This window comes from Parasteatoda tepidariorum, chromosome 8 (genome assembly GCF_043381705.1).
Source record: "Parasteatoda tepidariorum isolate YZ-2023 chromosome 8, CAS_Ptep_4.0, whole genome shotgun sequence".
NCBI lineage: Eukaryota > Metazoa > Arthropoda > Arachnida > Araneae > Theridiidae > Parasteatoda > Parasteatoda tepidariorum.
The window spans coordinates 48,914,362-48,928,214 of NC_092211.1; the positions used below are offsets into that span (position 1 = coordinate 48,914,362).

The following is a 13,853-nucleotide window of genomic DNA, read 5'->3' on the forward strand; positions in this document are numbered from 1 at the left end:
CAAGAAACACACCTTCTGCATTAGCAGGCTTACTGATATTAACAAGTGGCATTAATAACAACAACAGCAGAAAGTATTTTTCAAAAAACTTACGAATTTGTTAAAAGAATTTGAATAATCAAAATTTCTTATTTAATAACTACGAAAAGTTGGCAAGCAAAATGTTGGAAAACAGTAGATTATGAGGGAAGGTTATATCTTACGCACAGAAGTTAATAAAACGTACAGAATGCCTAAATTTTAAGTGCGATGAACTTCGTTCACGCACTCTATAGAAGAAAAAAAAGCCTTTTCGACTCTGACTCGCCTCTCAATGAAGTGAACCGGGTTCGAAACCCAGCAAAGGCTGGTCGAAACGCATTTCGCACTCGGATTGCACCGACCAAAGTGCTGACGTAAAATAACCTCAGTAGTAGACGGATCATGCGTTAGAGTCCCCTTGCCATCAAGCTGACGGTGGGAGGTCGTCGTGGTTTTACTCCTCATGTAACTCAAAACCAAGTTACTTCTATCAAAAAGTCCTCCACGAATTCAAATTTTTTCCAATACCCAAGAGTTCCCTTGTCTTCTGGATTGGGTTCAAAATTTCTAGGTTACGGAGTTGAAAATTAATTGAGCCCTTAATTGGGTCAGCTATTCAATGACGATTATTAAATAAAATAGTTATTTCAAAATAAATAGTATTTATAAAATAAACTACATATATCAATTCAACATCTATCATCTCAACACATAAAACATATATCAATCTTATATATTTTCCATATTTTATTTATTTATCATGCAATAGCTGTTGCGTTATTGCAAAACACCGTTACAATGCAAGTTTTTATTGGTAGATCTTAAACAAAGTACAGGAAAAAAATGATCAAAAATCATGATGTATATACATAGATATTTGCTAGTCAAATGTCAGAAATATGTCAAATATTATCTAATTTTTTTTTACTAACTTTTGAATCATAATAAATATTATTAATTTTATATGAAGTATCTTAAATGCAATGAACATATGTATTCGATGCACTTTGTTAAATATATTTGATACAAAATCAATACAGCATAATCCTCATTTATAACTTTAAATACTCACATTTACACCATGTTACGACTCATTAGTTTAATCCCTGAAAAGTTGAGCACATTAAGTAGAAAACTTCTGAAATTTGCAGTTCTAATCTTAGACCTCTAGTGAGAAGGTTTTCGGTTAATCTCTTCTCACTTGAAAGGTTAAGAGAGATAACTAAGAGTAAAAAAAGAAAAAAGGGAACCAATTTGGCAAGTTTACAAAACTCTTTTATTGATCAGATATTCTTTTCGTTATAATAAATGCTAGCACTTCTTTTGAAAAGCTTTAGAGCAGTAAAGTAGCTTTAAAGTTTCAAATTCTTTCATCGATTTACAGCTTCTTTGTTTATTTTTTTAGATGAATTCAGTATCAATCTGCCCTTTTGCACAAACATACTTCATGTAGATGCTTGGAAAACAGAAAAAATATTTTCAACATTATTTTATAAAATGAGTTAATTTTTCTTAAACTTTGTTGCAGTACTTTGTATCTTATTTTGTGCTAAAATAGTTTGTACTTTGAATAATTTTTAAGTGCTTAATGTTTCTTATTTTTCTAACAAAACAAAATTAATGAAACAATGAACAAAATTTATGAATAACAAAATTAATGAAACAAGTACTTATACTTTATGATTACGTTATCTGTGTAGTTTTTTATGCATTTATTTATATATATATATATATATAATTTTTTTTGTATTAATTTGAATATTAAAGTATTTTTAAATATTTTTTCATTTTGCACTGTAAGGTACAGCATAAAGTACAAGCATTTTGAGTGTAAAATTTTGTAATTAAAATCATCTGTAAAATTTTGTGCCGTAAGTTTTACAATAATATTTATTTAAATAAAGTGATTTTACGGTAATTTGACTGTACAAATTATGGTCTATCAGATTTTACGTTTCTTAACACGTGCCGTGGTTAAATGGATTTTACGATTGAGAGTACTGGTAGCCTGAGTTTCGGTACTTTATACTGTAAATTGATCTGAAAGTCTTACAGTGTTTTCCTCAACATCCTTTTCGTCATAAGAGATGTAAAATTGCATTTTTAAAAATTTTATTTTCTTATTTAATTAATCTAATTTTTGCATTTTAAAATTTTTTTAACCTAAATTATGCCAGTCTACAAACTTTTCGTCATTAAGAGAACCCTTATATTTCATTTTTAAAATTATATTTTCTTGCTTAATTAGTCCTATTATTAGTAATTAGTCTTATTATTAGTAATTAGTCTTATTATTAGCAATTAGCATTCGTTTAATTTTAAATATTTCTTTAAATTTAAGATATGTCGCTCCACAAACTTTTTGTTATTCAGATGGCGATTTCATTTCATTTCTAACATTAAATTTTCTTGTTTAATTATTTTTATACGCTTATTAGGGAATAAGTAAGTTCTGTTTGCTTAAATATGAGGAATGCAAAAAGATGTAACATTTAATCTAGTCTCAACAATTGGTTTTGCTTATTCAGGCCCAAAAATGCTGTCGAATAAAGTTCTTTTCCCAGCATATATAATTTTTTTTCACAAAATAGCACTTTTCGCTGTTTTTTTTTTTTAAAAAAACATAGTGTGATTGTTTAAACCCATTTTTTTAAATAATACTTTAAAATTATGAAATAATTAGCTAAATAAATACATTTTTATAGCAATAAGAGTAGTGAGTGATATAAAATATCGTATCAAATTATTTTGTACCTTCATTTTCGTGGAAAGAAAAGAAATCGAAGAAACTAAATAGGTGCAGTAAAAAAAAACATAAGAAAGTAATTTTCTAAATATATATATTTTTTTCATCAGCCTATATGTCCTTTTAAATATCAGAAACATCAATTTTTTTCTAAATTGTGCAGCTCAAACATTAAATGCAAATAATTACAAAACACAACTTAGAACAGATGCATAACAATATATTTTATATTAATTTTGCAATGAGCAAAATAATTTTTTAATCATTGAAGATGTATTTTTAATGTTTTTAAATACTCCTTAAAAGTTTTAATGAACATTGCTTTTATTTTTGTGTACATTATTAAAATGTTTCAATAGTCTTCTAAGCAATGTTTAAAATGTCCACAAGCAATAGTGCAATTTACACGGAGAAAAAAATTTCGGTAAAATTACCGTTCTGTATAATAATGGCACTTCCTGTAAATAACCATAATTCCGGTTAATAAAACCAAACTATACAGTTATTAAACCATTCATTTAGTAATTTTCCATTTATATGGTAAAGGTTTTCTGGATATTCTGGTTTTCAAAATTATAGTTATCAATACCACGCATTTAAAAAGTAAATTTACCGAATGAATGATTCTCATATCCTACTCTAAAGAAATATGATAAAATAACCAAATTTATTAAATTTTGTCACATTACCAAAATCATTACCAAAACGCATCAGTAAAAATTACCTGAGATTTTTAGTGTTCCCATAGAGGCAAAAACAAGGTAAATTTTACCATATTTTGGTAGTTTTAACCACACCCTTTTTCTCAGTGTACTCTTTTAGATCAAAATAATCCATTAAAAAGGTAATTACACACTGCTTATGCCATTTCAAATATAAACCCCTACTCTAAGTTTCATGGCATCACGTTATCCTATAGACCGTATGAGATAAAGTAATAAAATATTTATGAAAAATTACAATTGTTACGTATATGAAATATTACAAAAATGCTTTATATTCTACAATATTACAATTTCAACTATGCATAATAAAACATTTTTGAAAATATATAACATGCTACAAGGGATTAAAAATTTTAACAAGTTAGTTTACAACTTCAATACTTGGTAAGACGATATCTAAGTAAGATCAATGCTTAATTTAAATGTATAAAAACATATCACGAAAGTTTTGATAATTTGTTACGATCTAACATAAAATATTTATCGTTTGATGCAAAAATAGAAATCGAATAACGAATTTCTAAATTACGGAAAATGCATCTCAAAGCAGTTTAAAGAAAAGTATTCAATTTAGTTATTTGCAACTGTTTGTGACATTTTCCTCTTTTCTTCCATTCATTCTGATTAAATTACTAACTTTCGTATTTATAATTCATGAATAATTTCAGTAAAGGATAAAAAAAAGGATCAAAACTAACCGTCACTTTGATGTGTAAAATTCAATTCCGCTTTGGTGAAGCGCAAGAGGAAGGATGGAGATCAAGAAACATTTCGTCTCTCTTCAGCATCTTTTCATCACTTAATAAACCGGTATCCTCATCCTCTTTCTGTTATTCCTCTTCGGACTTCCTCTGATTGGAGAAACTGGCCAGAGGGAGAGGCGTTTCCCTGGATACGACCCCACATCTTTCTGTTGAGAGCGTGGGTGGAAGACGTGATCCCACTTACCTCTTCGCATCTTCCTTTCCGGAAATACTGAATTTCTGAAACGTCATGCCGGATACAGGAAAATGTTTGTTTTCTGAGTAATCTTTTTGGGATAATTACAGAGAGCGCATTCAATGGGAAATAAATAGAAGATAATGATGACCTTTGCGTATGTCTAAATGAAAGCGCACGAGTTGTTCCACTTTTAGAAATTAATCTAGCATTTCTTGAGACTTTGAAAAGTACCAAATTATGAATAGTTTCATGTATTGTTTCATAATATGAATAGTATTTTTTACTATTACACTTTACAAAACAAATATATTCCACTTTTTTTAGTTAGAATATATGGTATAATATCTAATCATGTTATATAGTTAATGGAAAATCAATAGAAGATGATAATGATTTTTCTGTGTGTCTAGACGAAAGATAATGCTTTATTTCACTCTTAAGAATTAATTTAGCATTTCTTGTGACTTTGAAAATTGCTGAATAATGAATAGTTTCTTACATTGTTACATAATATGAATAGCGCATTATTTACTGTAAACTATGTAAAGTATTACTTACATACTTACTTCAAATTTTAAAATAGTATTATTTACTGTTATAATTTTTAAAACTAACATATTCTAAATTTCTAAGTAAGAACATTTAACGTAATTTCACGTGATGTTATATGTATGTACTATATTAAATGCAAAATAAATAGAAGATAATGATGATCTTTGCTGATGTTTAGATGAAAGAGTACCTTTTATTCCACTCTTAGAAATTAATCTAGCATTTCTTGAGACTTTTCAGCTTACTAAATTACGAATGGTTTCATGCATAGTTGTGCAATATGAATTGTTTTAATTTTTTGTACGCTATGTGTAACATTATTTATTGTAAATTATGACTAGAATTATTTACAGTAAACTATGTATCGTATTGCTTACTGTATAATGAATTTGCTACACATTCTAAAAGAAATCTGCTCTGAATTTTTAAATTAGAACATTCATGTTATCATATGATATTTTACATTCAATGGAAAATAAATCGAATATAATTACGTCCTTTGGGCATTCCCAAATAAAAGAACACGCTTTACTTCATTTTTTGAAATTAATCTAACATTTCTTGAGACTTATTAAATTATGAATAATTCCATGAATTGTTATATTATATGAATAGTATTATTTACTGTAAACTATGAATGATTTTATTTGTTGTAAATTGGGACTTGAACCCTCAGGGCAATAGAATATTTGGCATTGAAAATAACGCATAAGACATATGAAGGGACAAAATATCTGGTAAGAAATAGAATGAGATGCAGTGCCTTATGCTCAGATTCCGAGTGAAGAGAAATATGTATGTATGTTACTTTATATTTATGTAATTATTTAGTTTATATTTTGAAAATAAATGTTCTTTAAGAGTCAAGAAGAATATTTTTTTCATTGATAACATATGTGATGTTTCACATTATAAATTATTGATCTCTTATGTTAATTTCAAACTGTTGGATGAGCTGATTATTTTGTTTAGATTGTTTACAGGGGTCTGGAGATAAACAAACATAAAGTTCCATTCTAAACTCCTTCATTTGATTTTATCCCAAATTACTTTAATTTAGACTTCCATTGAAGACATATTAGAATTGCATTCAAATTACGTTGAAGATATTAACGTATAGTGATATTTTCAAGCGCAACAATTAAATGATAAATTGATTTTGCATTTTAGTTTGCATTTTCCATTACCAAATGCATAAGTTTTTGATCTAATTAAACGAATGTGTTACAATGATAATGAATCTTTTAAAATTGGAAATTATATCTAAGAAATCATTTATTTACTACACTGTTAGAAATTTCTCGGAAAAAATGGCTAAATAAAAATCTATTTAATTGTTATTTTACCATATTTAAACAAAATAGTCAAATAACCGTAAATAAGATGGTAATGAAACTATTAACAGCGAGAAAAATCATTTATTAACTATTTTTTTTACCTAAAACGGTTAAATAACAATAATTTTATTGCACCAACAAAGCCCACCTAATGAAGCAACTTAGTTCCTTGCAACCGCGTACATATTATAGCCGAGAGACCTTATCTGTCGATCCCACGACCAGCAGAACGGGGGTTCGAGTCCCGGCGTTGACACCTCCATTCCCTTTAACACGCATGAAGAATTTTCAGTGTCCTGGACTCTCCACTGTCCATTATTAAATAAGAAGTCTAGCTCCAATGTCCAGTTCAATTTCTTTTTTTACGGTTTTGACGCCACAGTAGTTGTAAATGGTTCAGAAACCATTTAGTTTTGTATTTATGATTTTATAACCATACTAGATGTAAACGGTTTCAAAATCGTAAAGGTAAAAAATATTCTTTGACGTAAACTTTACGGTTAATCAGATGGACAGACTGCTGCCGGTTATTTTACCGTAATTTTAGAATGAAAATTCTTACAGTGTATTGTTCTGTTCATACAAAAACTATGTTTAATTTTGAAATACTTTAAGTATAAGCTATGTTATCTATTCCCACGGTTATTAGAAGAAGCTTTATTGAGAAATGAACTTTATTGAGAAGCTTTATTGAAACAATTTGTATTTTATATAAATTATCTGCACTCATTGCACATTTTATATTTATAGCGCCTTTATAGAATTTCAAAATTTTTTGGATTTCTAAATCAAGTATCACATCTCACATACTTTTCTGTTTTCATCACTGATTTTATTTTTCGACAATTATTATTAATTTATCGACAGTCTGTAAGCAAGAAAAAATAAATAAATAAATAAAATCATTTACTATTTCATACGCATCTTATGACATTCCTACACTAAAGTTATGAAAAAGTATTGAGAACCAAACAGAATCAGTACAACTCAAATAAAGCAGCTTAAGGCAGAAGAAAAGATGATATGAGCAATTTGTTATATCACCAAAGGAAGAATCCTCATTGTGACAATATAGGCTTTAGCTATCCAATCAGAGAGACATAACTCAACAAATATTTCAAGACAATCTTCTCTTATCTTCAAATAAATGACTTTGGATCATAACCTTTGATACATTTCCTCATCCTGATTTGGTTTGTTTTCCTTCATCATTTGAGGATAGAGTACGGAATCTTGTTTTTCGTATTTATGGCAGCAATTACGGGTCTAACTGAGAAATATGATTCACATATAAGAATTATTAACTAGACTGCAAAAAATACATTAAATGCCACTGAGTGACACAAGCAATCACATCATCAAAGTAACGAAAATAAAGTATTTTCACTTCTAAGGAATCAGGGAATCAACTCTATCTTATACAGTATTACTTTTATGAATAGCTAAACTCTTTCTTTTGAATTTATATCAGAATCCGTCTGAAATATTTCTGACAATGTGTCAAATATTTTAATATAGTTATGACTTTTTGTAAATTCTGCAGTTTAAACATATCTAAGTAAAAAATCATATAAAAAATTTTTAAAACTTTTTTTTTGATAAAAAAAAGTTTTATTTCAGTTCCCAAAAATAAGTTTATTGTATATGTAATCTTGAACATGTTTAAATACCTTCAATTTTAAAGTCTTTTTTAACTAAACTGAGGAGATGCTTATAATTTTTATATTCAAAAAGTTTTAAATTTGTTTAAGATGCATTAAATCTAATTTTACGAAAAGTTAAATATGGCTGTGCTTTTGATTAATGAATGTTTTTAATGGATTTTCAAAAAAATATTTTTTGTTATTTTAACTTAAATAAAACTTGTAAATTTTTTTTAATTTTAAAAGCTTTACGCATCTTTAACGCAGCAATATATTTAATTGAAACAAGTTAATTAAGTTTAGTAAAATGCATTAGAATCAATAATTTGTAGTTCATTTGCACTGTAAAGAACTCTGGCTCAAATTTTGATAAACGGTATCTCCTCCCGGGACGCATCATTTGTAAAATTAATTTTACAGTAAAATTCATTTTTACTGTAGGATTTTTGTGTTAATTATTTAACTACAGTGATTCAGGGATTTTTGCACACAGTGATTCAGTACCACAAAAATTACAGTATATCAGATTTTTGGTTCTGTAAAATTTTTCGGTAAAAATGGATTTTACAGTAAAAAGTACCAATCCCTCTGTGCTAGTACATTTTCCCGGCATTTCACGGGACATTGTCACAAATGGGCATAAGAATATTCTTGCTTTCTTTTGCTTAGTTCGGAAAGCATTTTACGTGAGAAAAAAATAAATTCAGTCTTGCTGGAGATTCAGAGCTTTGAATTGCTGCTTGTAATGATTAATGAATACTAAATCTTTCTAATTATACTAAACAAGTTCTATGAAGAAAAAAAATTATTTATCTCAGTGTAATACAATCTTAACTTGATTTTCTTATCATAATTTTCTTGAATATATTGATGTTACATTGCATTCTCTTAAATAAGCAATTTTTAGGCTTATTGGTATTTCATGTATCTGAATTCCTTGAATTTGTAATATAAGAGTGGGGATAAATATGAAAGTTGCACAAATCGTTATCAAATGTCTCTTAGTAAAAACTGAAAAATTTAAAAAAATCTCAGGAGCACATCCATGAACTGCCTCAACATTACTGTAGAGGATATTCTCCTAAAAGCACCAGTGATTGCCTCAAAGCTAATGAAACATTTGCGCGATTTCCCTGGTTTCGAGCTATGCAAAGTCATGGGGATAAGCCCTACCATTACCACAATTAAAAATTATGGTATAATCTTAATGGAACATCTTTGGTAGCTGCTTTCATTTTTAATCAGATATATTGATCATTACTATGTGTGGGAAGTTTTTTCTTTTTTCTTATACAAAAACGCCTATTATTAGAAAATAATAAATTGTTATTATAATTGCTTTCTTACGTTGTCTTATATTTCGACTCAGATATAATTATCCTTATTTAGGGGAAAAACTAACACATGCCTAAGCAAACAGAAACATCATTTCGGGGAAAAACATTATTATATGATTGGTTTCACTGCTAAGAGCTATAAACATGACACGGAAACCTTTCACTCCCATTTGCGGCAAACTAAAAAAAATATCTTGCCATATTCGAAAAATACACTACGCCGGCAATCATTTTTCTTCTTAACCTTTCATTGGCAGAATATTGACGCCGCAGTTTTTGTAAGACAACCGAAATCCAACCCTAAAAGATACGGGAGATAAATGAGAACTTTGAGAGTGGCGAAAGCTTCCAAGAATATCCTTTTTTCCCTCTTATGACGCAGAGAACTGAAAAAATTGTCTTTGAGATGACTTTTCCGAATTTATTTTGCGCCTTTTGGCGATTTCTGAGATACCTAGTCACCAAGTTATGATGGGGGGAAAACGAAGCTGTTCCGAAAGTTGGGAAATGGACTTCTTCTGCTTTGTTGCTCTTGGAAATGATACTTATGTTCTTATATTCTCTGTATCTGATGTCTAAATAAATTCGAAATCATTAACAGTATGTTTTCTTGATCGCACTCAAGAGCTTTCCTATGACAGCATAGGATATCTTGAGATTTTAAATACTAGTTAAGTTCTTTTTTTTTCCTTGATAATAACGTGACATATGTCACTTAATAGAGAATAGTTAATATAAATTCTTAAAGTGTTATTTGCCGCATTGGAATAACATCTATATATATATTTCTCTTACACGGCGACAAAAAAAACCTCATTACAACTCCCCGAACGGTAACGCTAGGAAATCGACCAATGATTGCTGCTAAAAATGTCACATGCCAAATCTAGCTGAGGTGGCTCAACATATAGCTCTTCTAAAAACGGAAACTGAAATAACAATTCAGCTGCGGCAATCTCATACTATTAAGTTAGGCAAAAGTGAGTAGTCTTTGTCGATAGATCTCTATTTTAGTGTTTTGTCGAGAGAGCTTTTTTTGACGAATTTATTTGACGATTTTTGATTTATATCACGAATTTATTTGTTTTATTATTGTTATTAGTTACTCATTGAGAAATGAGTCTTAGTCGTGCTGTTACGCTTTAAGATTTTATACTATAGCACATTTCTAATAGGTTTAACGAATTACATGTCATTTATTTGAATTCAAATTTATTTTTTAGACTTAGTATTTACTAAAATGATGTAATTTAAAAATAAAAAAAAACTGTTTTATGGATTTGAATGATTGTTTTGAATTCTTAGAATTTCGTGCATTTGCAATGTAGTACCTAAGTTAGTAGCGAGCAGAACGAGCTTGGTTTGCGAAGCAAACCATATAAGATTGCGTAGCAATTTTCGGGGGTTGGCGAGCGTTAGCGAGCAGGGGGCTCAGCCCACTAAGTTAATTTAAAGCTATAGTTGATAGTGAAAGGCTTTCCATTTATATTTTTGGAATATTAAACAGATAGCCATAAAGAGCCTTTCCCATTGCAATACCCTATATCTTACGAACGGCAATAATACTTATGTTTTTTTTTATTGTCTTCATAAAAATATGAAATGTGTAGGGAAATCGTCAACAGCATGTTTTCTAGATAGCACTGAAGAGCTTTTCTTATAACAACAACAAGTATCTTAAAAACGATAATAGTGGTCCAAGTCTCAATCATTTTCTTGAAAATAATGTGAAATAAGTAATATAATAGAGAATAGTTACTAGAAAATCGTATAAAAGTATTCTGTGCCGCTTTGAAATAATCTTTAATTGGAGGTTATAGTTGATAGTTTAAGGCTTTATAAAAGTTTTTATTACGCTTTCTAGATCGCCCTGGAAGAGATATTCCCATGACAGCATCGGATTTCTTAAGAATGGCAACAATATTTTGGCTCATATATTTTTTGTTGATAATAATCTGAAATCTGTAATTTTATAGCGAATAGTTACTAGAAATTCGTGTAAACGTGTGATTTACCACGTAAGGTATACAATTTAATTGGAAGATATAGTTGATAATTCAAAGCTTTATAGATTGCTTTAGTATGTTTTAGCCCTGAGGAGAAATTTTCCTTGACAACATCGAATGTCTTGAATATATAAAATAGTCTAAAAAATGAATACTTCTCTGGATATTTTTCTATTCCTGAGAAATTACTTTCACTTTAGTTAATATTTAATAAAAAAATTTTAAATTAAATTTTTTAAATTAAAATTGCGTGATTTATCAAGAAAAAATTTCATATATATTACAATTCTTAGTTGTTTTTAAAAGTTCAATAATAATTTAACAAATAATTTTGAGAAATATTTTCCTCATTAAATTATCAAACGGTAAACGAGTTTTTTATGTGCTATATACAGTGTGCAAAATGAAGAACTGACCACTCAAAATAACTGTTTATCTCATGATCGGATTTTCATGTTCTAGGACTCAGTATTAAACGTTTTAGTGTGTGACCTCAAATATGTTAGATAATAAGTGCAGACGGCGTTTTAAGTCTCAATATCAGGCCCGAAAACGTACTTTCTCTGAAAAACATACCCTTTTTCATCGGATTCAGATTTTTAAAAATACAGGTTCTTTAAAATTCGATTTCTCAGGTAGTATTCGTCCGATTTTGTTTAAATTTGCATTCAGTTATGTAAAATTACATTCTTAAAAATAATGCAGAAAGTTTATATTTTGCAATTCGAATTATTTTTGGTCATTATAAAATAAAATAATGGAAAATAATTCATATTAATTAAAAGTTATATTTTCATGGAATTTAATTTTATATTTATGTGCAAAAATTTTTACGATTCGCTTAAAAAGTTGACGAAATATGGCTTTGGACAACTTTGAACCGCTTTCTTATGGGGACCAAATTTCCCAAATTACGGCTGCCCCATATATTTTGGGCGTCCAAATTCCAACCCCATCGAAACAAAAGGTATGTTTATTCGTAGAGATTCTTACTTTTTTGTATCTGATTTCGGGAATTAAAGTATGGTCTGCACTAATTACTTAGCATATTTAAGGTCACCAACAAGATTGAGTCCTAGAACATGAAGATCCGATTTTTAGATAAAAAGTTATTCAGGGTGGTCTGTCTTTCATTTTGTGAAGTGTACAATAAAATAAGAAATATAGTAAAGTACGAAAAATTCAGAGTAACATTAACGTTATAAAACTTTAAACAATTGCTTGATTAAACTCTTTGGACCAGACGTTGCAAATCGTAGCTTTTTCCTTAGAGTACGTGCGAGTACGAGCCGAAACCACAAATCTGACGAAAAGAAGACACAGTTATCCACGGAAATAAAACATTTGTGTATGTGATTTCTAATCTCAAGCTCAATATGCATCTTAAACGCATATTTTGAATAAGCGTAATTTTTTATACACTGTTAGAAATTTCTCGGAAAAAATGATTAGATAACAGCTTGTTTAATTGTCTTTTTTTATTATTATCAAACAAAACAGTTGAATAACCATAAATAAGAACTGTTAACACTGTTGACAGTTCAAAGTGTCAGAGAAAGTGTCGAGTCTAAGCGATGACATCAATAAATTTCCTCTTGATGAAACTCAACTGAACTTTCACCTAAATTCAATGGCATTTAAACGCCTAGCTCCAATACCCAGTTAAATTTCATTATTAATGCCTCGAAGCCTGGCAATTCTAAATAATTAAAAAACCGTATAGTTTTGCATTCATGATTTTTTAACTATACTAGCTGTAAAAAATTTCAAAACCGTAAAGGTAGAGAATGTACCATTAGCTCAACGGTTAATTAAATCAGTAATATTTACTATAATTTTAGTAAAAATGAATATTTTACCATAATTTTAGAATGAAAATTATAATGGTTTATGCATATTTCTAAATAGTACGTCTAAACGCGTAAATAACTAAATCACTAGCTCAAAAGGTATTTCGGATTGTAAACGCTTTTTTCTCCACATTACGTTTAAAAAAAGCTTTTTTGTGACAGTTGCTTTCATAAGTTTATGCTACTATTTGAACTGAAGTTCTTAGTTTTTAACTTTAAATCTCAATTTTTACTTTACTATGTGTAAAAATTCTTTTCCCTTTGGTTTAATTTCCCTGATGATAGAGTTTTAAACTGATTCAAAACTTTTCGAGGAAATTTTAAGTGAACCATGATGGGATGACCCTAATTTAAAAGTCGAACGACAAAGGATTCGTTGAAACCACATTCCATGACTTCCTCGCCAAATGAATTTTTTTTGAAAAAAATGAGTTTCAGTTTAAAAAACTTTTTGAGATTCTTTGTAAAAGTAAATTAATGATTCAATATTGTCAAACATAATTCATCCTGTATATATCATTGTAAATGGCAAGGTTCTTGAAAAGTTTTATTATTGTACGTTCAAATCAAGTTGGCTTTTTATTATAAGGAGCCAAATAATTCGAGAAAATAAATATTTATCCCACCTGTGCATATATATATAAATAAATAAATAAATATATATATATATATATATATATATATATATATATAT

At 28.6% G+C, this 13,853-nt stretch overlaps 1 protein-coding gene across 4 annotated transcripts in view; it reads right to left on the reverse strand.

Annotated features, from left to right (window-relative positions):
- LOC107455136 (multiple PDZ domain protein) overlaps window positions 1–13,853 on the reverse strand; it is a 99,021-nt gene that overhangs the window by 49,424 nt on the left and 35,744 nt on the right. For 2 of the 4 annotated variants that reach the window (XM_071183861.1, XM_071183860.1), the window contains exon 1: window positions 4,191–4,319. The exons of the other annotated variants lie outside the window; for them this stretch is intronic. The gene's annotated coding sequence lies outside the window, so the exon portion shown is untranslated. Of the gene's footprint in view, window positions 1–4,190; window positions 4,320–13,853 lie in introns of those variants that run through there. 4 annotated transcript variants of the gene reach the window in all.